The 13,663-nt window shown below is 36.3% G+C and overlaps 1 protein-coding gene across 12 annotated transcripts in view; it reads left to right on the forward strand.

The window, feature by feature from the left end:
• The window catches only part of WNK2 (WNK lysine deficient protein kinase 2), a 363,168-nt gene that overhangs the window by 93,310 nt on the left and 256,195 nt on the right, over positions 1–13,663 (forward strand). The window lies entirely within an intron of this gene.

The raw sequence follows: 13,663 nt of genomic DNA on the forward strand, positions 1-13,663 counted from the left end.
CCTTTCTCCCTACCCTCTCCACCAGACAGCAAGTAAGTAATCCAATATATGTTAAATAGATGCAATTCTTCCATACACATTTCCACAATTTTGCTGCAAAAAAAAAAAAAAAAAAAAAAAACACAGATCAAAAAGGAAAAAAAAAAGTGAGAAAGAAAACAAAAAACAAGCAAATAACAACAAAAGTGAAAATACTATGTTGTGATCCACACTCACGCCCCACAGTCCTTTCTCTGGATGCAGATGACTCTCTTCATCACAAGATCATTGGAACTTTTCAGAATCAACTCGAAGTTGAAAAGAGTCACACCCATCAGAATAATCTTGTTGATGTTGTCCTGGTTGTATTCATTTCATTTAGTCTCAATTTCTGTAAGTCTCTCCAAGCCTCTCTGAAATCATCTTGTTGATTGTTTCTTACAGAACAATAATATTCCATAGCATTCATATACCACAATTTATTCAGCCATTCTCCATTTGATAGGCATCCACTCAGTTTCCAGTTCCTCAACACTACAAAAAGGGCTGTCACAAACATTTTTGCACATGTGGGTCCCGTTCCCTCTTTAAAATCTCTTTGGAATATAATTCCAGTAGTAACACTGCTGTATCAAAGGCTATGCACAGTTTGATAGCCCTTTGGGCAGAGTTCCCTATTGCTCTCCAGAATGGTGAGATCAGTTCACAATTCTACCAACAATATATTTGTGTCCTCCTTTTCCCACAAACCCTCCAACATTCATAATTATCTTTTCCTGTTATCTTAGCCAATCTAAGAGATATGTAGTGGTACCTTAGAGTTGTCTTAATTTGCATTTTTTTTCTGATCAATAGTGATTTAGAGCATTTTTTCATATGGCTAGAAATGGTTTTAATTTCTTCATCTGAAAAGTGTCTGTTCAGATCCTTTGACTATTTATTGATTGTAGAATGGCTTGAATTCTTATAAATTTGAGTTAATTATCTATATGTTTTAGAAATGAGACCTTTATTAGAGCCCTTTGATGTGAAATTTTTTCCCAGTTTATTACTTCCCTTTTAATTTTGTCTGCCACCAATATAATTTATTGGTGCAGTAATGTGAGGCATAGAGAATCCTATCCAAAAATGACTACTCAGAGATCACTCATAGAAAAGCAGAATTATTTATTAGAATCTCCAGAGGCGCACCCCATCCTGGTCTGTGAGCCAGATTCACAGCAGGAGAGAGCGACTCCCTTGAAGATGCTCATGACTTTTATACATTTCAGACAAAAAAACCTTCAAAATCCCACCCTCCATAGGTTGTGATTGGTCATATTTGGTCAGTGGAATGCAGCTGGCAATGTGATTTATAGCTTCTTCAGCCATGTATAGGTTAAACCCTATTTGGGCAAAGGAATGCGGCCTAGGCCTTCACGTGATTGGGGCCTATAGGCCTGATTTTACATTAGCTAGCAGTCTCTGATCAATATGTGCTTAATCTGTAAGTTCTTCACCATACCTTACTCCACACAGTAACTTCACCAGATCAAAGTACTTAAGGACAAAAAGCATCTTAGTGCTCTTAATTTATATTTCTATTTTTTTTTAAATTGAAAGCCCATGAGTTCAGAGGGCTAAATTCTGCAAGCTAAGAGCAAGATTTTTTTATTATTATTATTTTAAAATACAATAAAATTTTATTTTAAAATGTAAAATTCTTTCTTAATTCTTGCTACAAAAACTGGATAGACCAAATTTGGCTGACAATTAGTTGCTAATTCTTGCCATAGATGAAAATAACTGTATTTACAAGTTATAATTACTATTCTTTTAGCAAGTTTAAATTCTTTTTTTCTGTAACAACATCAGAGAGTGATTAGTGGTATCATTGGCACACTTTTTTATTCTATATTTGTCATGATCCACACATTTCCACAAATCTTTGGAAAATCAATTGTCTATAAAGATAGTAAAAGGTAAGCCTGAGGGTAGATGTGGAAAATACTTCCAATGCTTTCATTTCAACCAACTCTGGAATTTATTTAAATAAATATTGAACCATAGTCAAGTGATTTAATGTCTGGATATTTCAGTTCCTCTACCTGTTAAATTAGGGTTTTGAATTCAATGACCTCTAAAATATCTCCCAGTCCTCAATCTACAATCCCATAGCAATAGAAATAAAATTCTGGTTTCCTCAAGGAAACTGCAGTTATTAAAGAAAATATTTGTTTCACTTAAATAACAGGTCGGCATATACTGAATAGAGAAGGCTACATCAAATAACAAACAATCAGGGATCTTCCCATTATCATCAACATCCAGCTTAGTGTGTATTTCTATGAACAACTTCCTCCATTTTAGCACTTCCCTGGAATCCTCTGGTGGTTTATTTCCTTTGCTAAGCTGTTCTCTGCTATATCTATGATTCTACCATCTGATGCTATTATGCTAAATTGTAACTCTAGTATAGACTTTCCTACTAGAAAAAGAAAGGGTTATTTCAAACTCTTTTGTGATTCAGATCTATGGTTTTGGCTACTCAGAGAGTCAGTCTTAGAAATCGAATTACATTTCTTTTGACAAGGATGTCATTCTTTGAATTCCTACACCATCACTGCAATAGCAAAAATACAAACAAGGAAACTATATTTTTCTGAAAAGTACCATAGACAATGAATTAATATAAATATTAAATGTACATTCATGAAATGGCATAGCAACTAAATGCTTAAAAGAAAAGTTAAACAAGTTACAGAGAGGAATAGATGCTAAGAAATATTTTTAAATCTATCCTGCAAATCACGTAATCTCTCTCCCTCGGTTTCCTGTCTGTAAAATGGAAATAATAGAATAACAATAGGTCCTTCCTTTAAGGGTTATTATGAGAATAAAGTGAAATAATATTTATAAAGTATATAATAACAGTTACTGGCATATGGCATGTGCTTATTAAATTTCATTGATCCTGGCAAACTTGAGGCTCTATTTAAATGCTAGCTATTATCACATGTATATCTTATGCAGGTACAAAAATGCACTATTATTTGAGGAGGGGCAGAGCATTAAGGACCAAAGGATCAGGAAAGGTTTCTTTTTTTTTTTTCTTTTAATAATATTTGTTTTTTTTCCCAAATACATAGTTTCCAACATTCATCTTTCTAAAACCCTGTGTTCCAAGTTTTTCTCCCTCTCCTTTTGCTCTTCCTTCCCCAAGACAGCAAGCAATCCAATATAGGTTAAATATGTACAATTCCTCCAAACACATTATCAGGAAAAGTTTCTTTTAGGAAATAGCATATGATGTCAAAGAAAGATACCAATTATTTTCTAAGTTAGAGCAAAAGAGGGAGTACGTTCTAGGAGGATAGCTCATACAAAGACATGGAGGAAGGCTATGAAATGCTAAGTTTGGGAAATAGCAAGTAGAACAATTTGTCTGGAATTTGGAACTATGCAAAGAAGAATGATAAGAAATGAGAAAGGACTTTTTGCTGCAAAAGCTAAATGTACCTATGGCTATGACTCAAAAGAACTGAAATAGCACTGAGATTAACTACCAAAAACACTGCAAACATTTCAAGAAGGAAAGAAGTTCACTAGCAAATTACTCTTCATGGGTCATGAACTTTCTAAACTATTGAATATATTATTGTGCCATAAGAAAGGACAAAATAGGGGCACCTAGATGACACAGTGGATAGAGTACTTTGGAGTTAGGAGGACATGAGCTCAAATCCAATCTTTGACGCTAACTTATCCAACTGATCTCAATAACAAATAACTGGGCAAGTCACTTAACCCTGATTGCCTCCAAGGAGGAGAAAAAAATTAGGAAGGAAGAAGAAAATTGACATTTCCAGGAGAAAAAAAGAAAAGGCCTGCCTCTATGAACTAATACAGAGTGAATTGAAGTTGAAGAACAACTATTACATGACAACAACAATATTGTGGAGAAAAACAACTTTGAAAGACCATAGAATTCTGGTCAATGCTATGATAATGAAATGTGTGAGAGTCATGGTTCATAATTAGTTTGAAAGAATTCAAAGAGATTCTCTTATAGTCATAAAAGAGTTTATTTGTTCCGTAGTTGATGGACTAATCTCTAAGAGAGTCTAGCAATTAGAGAAAGTTCGGGAATTTTTTAATATACTGAAATCTGGAGCTTAGCTAGCAGGCTAACAGCCTAGATAGAGGAAACAAGGTACAAATAAAGGAGGAGCCAGCATGTCTTTTCATCCAGGTAAGGAGACAGGATATCTTTTAGCAAGGTAATTGTCAATCAGACAGGATGGGGTTTTTGCAGGGGACAAATAAGAAGCAACAAATAAGATATTGCTCCATATTCCTTAGGTAGATATGCAGTTTTGAGTAGTCCCTCAACTCTGACCCATCAATAACCCACAAATTCAGAGCACTGAAGATGAACATGCTACCTACCTTGTGTCAAAAATGTATTGGACTCAAAATGCAGATGCAAAGATGTACATTTTCAGGCATGATCAATTTAGAAATTTATTTTGCTGGAATACATATGCTTAAAATGAGTTTTACTCTCTTTTTTTTTTTTTTTTTTTTTTGGTTGTTATACAATTGAGGAAGTAAGTGAAAGGCGACAGGTTATAGTTGCATGTAAAAATAAATACATTTATTTTAAAAAAAACAACTTTTTAGACTATTCATCACCCTGGTTGCCTTTTATTAAAGCTCCCCAGATTATAAAAACTCTTCCTGAATTGTGGTATCTAAAATTGAACAATACTCCAGATATGGTCTAACTAGGAGAGAATATAATAGGAGTATCACCTCTTTATTATTAGAAATATGTTTTTTTTTTACTACACCCCAAGTTCACTTTCCTTTTCTATTAACCCATTAACTAAAACTCCCAAGTCTCTTTTAGGCATGCTGCTAACTAATTATGCTTCACCTTTCATACTTAGGAAGTCAATTTTTAAAACCCAACTGTCATTCTTTACATTTATTACTATTAAATTTCATTATTACTATTAAATAAAATTGTATTTAGAAACAACAACAAAGCTAAGTGGAAGAAGCCAGTGGTGATTGCAGCAAGTGGTAGTTTCTGAGGCATAGAGCTGTTCTAATCTAAAAATATAAGTTGTTTGGGCTCTTGAGAATTCCTTTTATCACTAGTGGTTTAGAAATCTTGTGGGAGAAGATACTCCTATGTGTTTAAGGGAATTTTTCCTTGTTATTTACTTTGTTATTGTTTGATTAAATGTCTATTCTTTGAATTAATGTGCTATGTCATTAATGATTGAAATTCAGAAGGAACTCTGCAATTCATATTATAGATTGAATTGAACTTCATATTATAGATCCAAAATGTAGAAGTCTGGAGCAAATGCAATGTTTATTTCCCTTGGATAGAATAATAGTTTCTTGAAAATGGGTTATTTGACTTTTATCTTTGAATCATCAATGCTTACATAATTGGTGATTAAGCAATGCTAATTGAAAAGAACCGAGAGGGTTAGGACGAGAAAACTTTCATTAAAGATTAGATTAGAAAGTTTTGGTACATCCAAGTATTAAATGAATATTGTTAGCATTTCTAAAAGTCTTAACTTGATGTGTTATTTCTGAATTCCCCTTATAAATGTAGCTATAGGGTATGACTCACAAAAGAACTGAAATAGCCTTGAAGCTAGCTGCCAAAATCACTGCAAGCATTTAAACATGAAACTGTTCAGATACTGTAAAGAAAAAAGGGAGCAGGTACCTATTTGAAGCATTTGGATACAAGCTAGATTCACTTCATTTAGCAGTTGAAAATTACAGTGTACTGCAGTAGGTACAGTCTCTTTTTATAAAGAGCTTAGAATTGGAGTGAGAATTAGATGTCCATAAATAAACATGAGAAAAGGTGGAGGGTGTGGGAGAGAGATTTACAAGATTCATATCATCCTTTTGCCACATGAACTCAAAGTTTGAACCCACTTTCCCTTGGACTTTACTTGTAGTCATCAAAGAGATTTGTCCTCCCTTTTGTGGAGTGTTTTGTGCCAACTGTTCTTATGATACCAACTTAGTAAATGTTCTTAAAAGCTAATCAAATTTGGCTACTGAATTGATATCAGCCATTAATAAACAGGAAAAGAACACCAGTAGGGTTCAGTACTAAGCTTATTTATTCAATCAATCAACAAACATTTTAAGTACCTACTATGTGCCAGGCATTGTCCTGTTACCTGGAGAGACAAAGAAAAGAAACAGTTTGTGTCCTTCCTCAAGAATCTTTTTTTTTTTTTTTTTTTTGAGCTAGACATCATTAATAAATACATATATTGAAAAATACAAGATAATGGGGAAGAGAGAGAGATGGTTTGCATTCCTCCCTTACAAATATTATCTTATTTTATCCTCACAAAAATCTTAGATCTTGGTGCTATTATTGCCTTTGTTTTGCAGGCAAGACAGCTGAGGCAAAGATTAAATGATTTGCTCAAAGCCACACAGCTAGTAGAGTTTGAGGTTGATTTGAGTTAGTCTTCCTGACTGGGTCTAGTGCTCTATCCATTACGCTAGCTAGATATCTCCTGGACAAAGCTGATAAGAAAGAAGCATAAGGCAAATCTACTTGGTCTTTATTTTCACAGGCTATCTCTAATGCCTGGAATCTTTCTCCCCATCTCTACCTCTGCTTTCTTAAAGTCCCAGCTAAAATTCCACTTTCTACAGAAAGTCTATTCTCATCCTTCTTAATTCTAGTGACTTCCCCCTGTTGATTGTCTTCAATTTATTCTGTATTCAGCTTGTTTGTACATGGGTATTTATGTTATCTTCCCCACTAGATTATGAGCTCCTTGACAGCAGAGATTGTCTCTTGCTTTTTCTTCTTGCTGTAAAATTCAATGGTAGTTTTTCTGCCTCTTTTTAGTGGAAGTTGAGTTTAACTATTGTGCCATTTTAAAAGTTCAAAAGACAGTTTCTGGGTAATTAATAATTTTATTAATAATACTAGCATATTATTAGTAGAAGAGATAGTCATTTAGTCATCTCTCTTTTGAATCAAAGACAATTCATGCCTCGGTTCGTAGTTCATATATATGCTTGAAAGAATAGGATGTTCCTGAAAGTGAAAGTCAATTCTGATTAATAATTAATGGGAAAAGTGAACATTACAATGAGAAGTGAACCTATTCTAATGAAAGGCCGGGACAGGTACAACTTCATGTCATTTACTTCTAAATGCCTAACCTTGGTCAACCTAATCAAAGAAATCAACCTACCAAAACCCAATTAGAACACAATGGGCTTCCTCACCTGGGTGGGGTCTGAGTAAGACTGACCAGAAAGCTAATTCTATCTACTATCATCAGTCCTGTCCTTCAGATGCTGAGCCTTGAAAAAAGAACTTTAGAAAAAGAGAGAACTCTGGAACTCCTCAAATCGCTGGTTATTAATAATTATTTCTCTCACTATTACTGGAGAATAAGAACATCATCTTGTTTTCCACCTGTTGGAGAGTGCATGTGAAATATTAAATTTTGAAGTTATTGAATAATCTTAATCCTAAGCATTATTGAGATAGTGAGAAATGTGTACACAGAAGTAGATTGTAATGAAAAGAGATTCCTACCAACAGAAGCAGATATGGGTCAACTCACTATCACATTGTTCAAAAGAAGCCAAACTAGATATTCGAATTTCTTGGAGTAGAAATGTTAACTTAAAAAAAAAAATGTAATGTGTGTGAAGAGAAGGGAGGTAAAAGAAGTAAGAGAATCTTTTTTAAATGATGGAATTCTAACCAACACCACCTCTTTAATTTGTCATATGTTCTCTGTCAGGGCAAAGCAGAGCAGCATTCATCCCCAGGCAAACTGTGTGTCCTAGGAGAGATTTCAGATAGGAAAAACTCCATTTTGGAATATTGCTTTCCAGGATTATAGCAAAGGCCTGTAAATCAAAGACAGTGAGACCAGTGATCAACACCCACAGAGCAGATGAGTATGGCCTACATTATTTGGGGAATGCTGAAAACCATGTGGCCCCCTAAATCTTTCCTTCTCTGTCTTCCATAAATATAAGGCCAGAAAAGATTGCAGAGGCTATCTTGTCTAATTCTCCTATTTTAAAGAGGATTTAAAGAAGATTCTCAGGTCCAGAGAGATTATATGATTTGCCCAGGGTCACAGAGCAGACAAGTGTCAGAACTGGGAGGCCAATCCAAGTCCTTCTCCAAATCCACTGCTTCTTTCCCTCCCTACATTGCTGGTATTGAGATTACTACATAGAATAACAAAATTTTAGAGATTTATAAGGAATCATACAGGTTATCTGCCCAGCAATGGTTAACTGAAATTGGATAGTTGTTTAAAGTTTAAAAAATGCACTTGCTTGAGCTAAAGTAATCTAGATTATGGTTCTTTGAATAATCTTATTAATCTAATTATATACCCATTGGAACAAAGGGACAAAGCTATTAGATATACTTTGGGGAGTTGTAGGCAGCAAATGCTCACTAAAGTATGAATTCCTTTCAGTAATGACAATCACATACTACTATGGTTCAAGTAGGGTAGGTTGGCTAAAGGAACTACAGACCTTCTTTTCTAATGCAAATAAGAGAAGACATGTGAGATGGGCTAGTTTACGTCACTGTACCCAGATGAGATGGGGCCCAAGGCAGGTAAATCTAAAAGGGGGAAGGCTGAAGATCTAAAAGTCTAAAGGTCATATTTAGCTGAGGGTCTTTTTTTTTTTTTAATTGTATGACATTTTATTTTACCTGGGGGTCTTGATGAAGCACCTTGGACAGCTGGAGGGATTCACATGGGTGCCTAAAAAGGATGCAGAGAAAAGAAAGAAAGATAGAGAAGCACTTGGTGAGAGCATGTTTATTTCATACAGTACAATGCAGGAGGGACTCTCCAATCCACAATGCAAAGCAAATAGATTCTTCCCCTTCTGGTTGCCCCTAACAACCTGCTACAGAAAGGCATATGTCAATGACTATTTCAATATAGAAAGGGAATGATGAATACACAGCTTTCTCACTCCCATAGGCAAGTCCTCTGGATTTTAGTTTTGCATATCTCCTGCCGGGGAAACTATTACTAATTCTCATAACAATCAGTACCAACATTGTGCTTTTCCATCAGAAAAGAAATACCAGACATTTCCATTCACCAATAAATTTACCATGCTGATGCAATTTAATTATGCCTGAAGTTTTCTGTCACTGAAAATGTTATTGTGGATTTTAAATTTTTTATGTTTTGTATTTTTAGAAACATCAACCATCAGTAACTAATTATTTTTCAAAATGGCAATCCTTTCTTTAGTACCTTAGTACAGTGTTTTACCAAGAATCACTAATGTGATCCATTCATTGATCAATGGCTCAGCTCATAAGTATCCAAGTGTCCATAAAACTTCACATGTATCGATTGGGACTGGACATAGTCAGGAAATACAAACATTCAGGCATTCTCTTTTTGTCCTGGATCTGTCTTCATTTGTGTCCCAGGCTAGTCCTCCAAAAACAACTGAGATAAACCAGGGAACATATTAATATGGCTGTTTTGCGTGTGTACCTATATGTTTGGCATCTCGTTATTCACACAGCTGAAGAAGAAAAAAGCATTCATAATTTTAAAAAACACAATCATTTATATTTGGCTTTTGAGAGAATTTTTTTTATTTCAGTTTGATTCAGTCCAATTCAGACAAGACAACAGCTAGGTGGCTTTGTAAATAGAGTGCAAATCCTGGACCTGAGTTTAAATTCCACCTCAGATATTTAGCAGCTATGGAATCCTAAGTTACTTGTTCTTCTTCTTGTTGAATTCATGGTCCCATTTTGGATTTTCTTGGAAGAGATATTGGAGTGATTTACCATTTTCTTCTTCAGCTCATTCTAGAGATGAGGAATTAAGGCAAACAGTATTAAGTGACTTGCCCAAGAACACACAGCAAGTAACTGAGATTAGATTTGAGCTCAGGAAGACTCAACTTAATGATTTCTGGCCCAGCACTCTACCTATTGTGCCACTAAACTCAGTTTCCTATTTATAGCACTTATGTCTTAGGGTTATTGTGAGATGAAATGAGATAAAATATTGTGGCAAACCATTGCCACAATCATACAAGCCAGAGAGGTGGGCTATAGCTAAGAAGCAGCAGCAGCCACCAAGAGTCCTGCTATAGTTTCCAGCCTCCCTCATTCTGAGGTAGCAGAGACTCCAGATTGTTCCAAGAGTCATTTGTCTTAGAAGACAGGAGAATGACATAGTATGAGATAATCTGGCTCTCCAGGGTCTCTTGTTCCTGGCTACAAGAAAGATCCTGCAAGCCTCGTGTTTCCTGGATTGGGTGCTTCTGAGTGACTCTGGGGAAGTCTGCACAGGGCTGTGCTAAGATCTGCCCCACATAGCAAAGCACTGGGAAATGTTGGTTCTGAGGCATATATGTTCTGGACGTACACACCAATCTCCTGGACTTGCCTACGCCAGGGACCCCCATACATGCATCGCACACAGCCCTTTGTCTGGCTTTCAGTTTTTATACTCCAGTGCCTTCCATCTGCTATTTTGACCTGACTCTGCTTGGAGTGGTGGGGAGTGCTTTTTGTCACTTTTTAGCCCTGTTCCTGACTGCCCACTCAAAACCTTTTTAATTCAATTCTGGTATTTCCAACTTATTTATTCTAGTCCCATCTCCAGCATGGCATTCTTCCAATTTCAGCTTGGTTTTCTGTGTTTGGTCTGTACCACCAGCTCTGCTATTCTGATTTCCTCCTCCAAAGTAAGAGGAGCTGCCAACTTCCCAATGTGGACAAGGTCCACTTCATCCTCAAGGGCCAGGAAGTAACTGTGGCTGGCTGCTGAATGTCTTATCCCTAGTGGTAGGACAGAAGGAGTAAGTATTCCTCTTCATTTAACTTGAAAAGTCTGATTTGCCTCAGAAAAACTGTGATTCATTCATCCAGAAAACACTTGCTGAGAGCCAATTGCATACAAAGCCCTGTGCTCTCACAGGCCTTATAAACTAATCCAGAAAATAAGAATTTTCTTAAATATGGATTCCAAAAAAGCAATATTGGGGCAGCTAAGTGGTATAATGCATAGAGCATCAGCCCTGAAGTCAGGAGGACCTGAGTTCAAATTTGGCCTCTTAACACTTCCTGGCTATGTGACCCTGGGCAAGTCACTTAACCCCAATTGCCTCAGCAAAAAACTAAAACTAAGACTAAAAAGCAGTGTTGACAACTCCTTGGGCATTACTCAACAGGGGATTATATAGAGTGCTTATGTCTGCCTCTTCCTAATCACTTTTGGACTGGGCATGTAGGTGTATAAGATTGATATTGAGCTAGGGGCTGAACTTATAAAGTATATATAACTATATAAACTATATATGAACTATATAAAGTATAAAGAACTGTTGTATGAGGAGCCTCTACTGGTACAGCTTAGCATCTTCTCTGTGATTTATAGTCCTAGAGTTTCCTAGATCCAGTTTCTTAAACTGTGGGTACCCCCCACACACACACACTGAATGTGTATGATTTATTTTTAGTTACTTATTTCATATAACTGTATACTCAGGGTCATGTAAAAATTTCTTGAGCAAAAAAGGGGTCAGAAGTGGAAAAAGTTTAGGAAGCCCTGGCCTAGATCATTTAGAAATTAAGTATTCTTACTCAGGTTCCCATATGTGCCAGAAACAGGACTGGACCTCAAGTTTTCCAGATTTCAAGAGCAGCTCTCTAGCCATTACACCACACTGCCTTTTAAGATTTTTAGATTCATACAATTTTAGAGCTAAAGGGATCATAAAGAATATTTTGTCCAACACTCCTGTTTTAGAGAAAACTGAAATCTACAAAAGAGTAATTATTTGTCCAAGCTCATATAATCAGTAAGGAACAGAACCCAGGCTAGAACCCAGGTTTTCTGATTCTAAATACAGTGTTATTTTGGCTTATAACACATCTCCTTTAGATGCTCTAATACTCATCAATTTTAGATAACTAGATAACAGTACCTGGTACATTGAGATCCCTGAAGGTACATTATATCCTTAGCACAATCTTTGAGGTTCTAGCTGCTTCTTCTAATGGTTAACTCCATTGGTTCCCTCAGAGGGCTAACAGGTAGCTGGAATTTCTATATGTCTTCTCCCTCTCTTCCAATCACCCTCTTTGGTGCTTTAAAAAGAATATTTAAAAAGAATATAGGAGAAACCTAAAGGGAGGGGGCAATGTACAATAATATATGGAAAGGGGGGGGGGAAATCACATCTTTCAAGACTTATTGTTTGATGCTTATCTTAAGCACCAACTAAACTGTTTTACTTTCTCCTGCAGAGTTCAGGCTTTTGTGCCATCTCTTCCTTCCTCTGAGAATCCCCAAGCCTAATTCTTAAAGGCTACTTTTTTACCTCAGCTTCTTTTGTTTGGAACCAGTCAATTTAATTCTACCAAACTAGATTCCCTGGTTAGGTCAGAGATTAGCTCAATCTTTGATGGCAAAATAGCTGTTTTACCCATGCTGTTACCTAGTTGGTTTGTGCTCTGCTTATTCCAGTTTGTCCTCTCAGGCTAAATTTTTTTCTCTTTAAAATGTGATCAATAATTATTGGTTGAGTTGAGCTAATAAATATATCCCTAAGACAAAGGCAGCTAGGATAGCAGCTAGAATACCTTTCCTTGTTCTCTTGCTCCTAGATCCAGTTAGTTCTCTCTCTCATGATGAGTCATGGCCCATATGGGGGACCCTCCCCTCTGGGGATGAATCCTGAAGATTACATGTTTTTGCCATAATTACAAATAAAAAATGCATGAGCCTACAGCAGCAGCAATGCTATCTCATTCTCTCCATAACTGTCAGGGCCATTCTACCACCGGCATAAAATGAAGAATTTTATGATTCAATCCCTCCTGCTCCCTACTTCATGATGGAAATAATGAATACCTGATGGATATAGTTAGTGCATCCTCTATGATAAGATGACAATCCTATGCCTTTGGGATCCATGCTGTTTGCCAACCCGGTAACCCGGGTTTGATTCATTTCTGGGTAATAAATTTCCAAAGGGGTTGTCACGGGACAATTTCAAACCTATACTCACCATTGTCTCCAGAACAATGAAAGCCCAAGTGGAGCTTTGATGGTTTTCTCTGGTCCACAGCTCCTGTGAAAGAGCTAAAAACTTTAAATAATGATCATTGATCTTCTAACTGCTTAACCAAATTTCTTTTTCTCAGTCCTAATGCTCCTTTGCCTGTGGCCTTTAACATTATTTGATCACTCCCTCCTTTTTGATACTCCCATCCCCCTAGAGTTATTTCAGTGATGTCTGATCCTTCATGGATCCCCTTTGGAGTTTTCTTGGCAAAGATACTGGAGTGATTTGCAATTTTCTTTTGCATCTCATTTTGCAAATGAGAAAACTAAGATAAATAGCAGTAAGTGACTTGTGGGGGGTCACATAGCTAATAAGTGTCTAAGGCTGGATTTGAATTCATGAAGATGAGTCTTCCTGATTCTATGCCCATTGCTCTATTCATTGCTTCCTCCTCAGTCTCTTGACTACCTATAATGAACACTTCTTTTACAGTGATCGTTGCTAGCTCATCATCCACCTCCCACCCTTTAAGTGTGGGGATCCCTGCAAGGTCTATTCTCTGTTCTTTTCTTTCTCTATACTCTTCCCCTTCCTT

The sequence above is a fragment of the Sminthopsis crassicaudata genome, chromosome 1, assembly GCF_048593235.1.
Source record: "Sminthopsis crassicaudata isolate SCR6 chromosome 1, ASM4859323v1, whole genome shotgun sequence".
Taxonomy (NCBI): domain Eukaryota; kingdom Metazoa; phylum Chordata; class Mammalia; order Dasyuromorphia; family Dasyuridae; genus Sminthopsis; species Sminthopsis crassicaudata.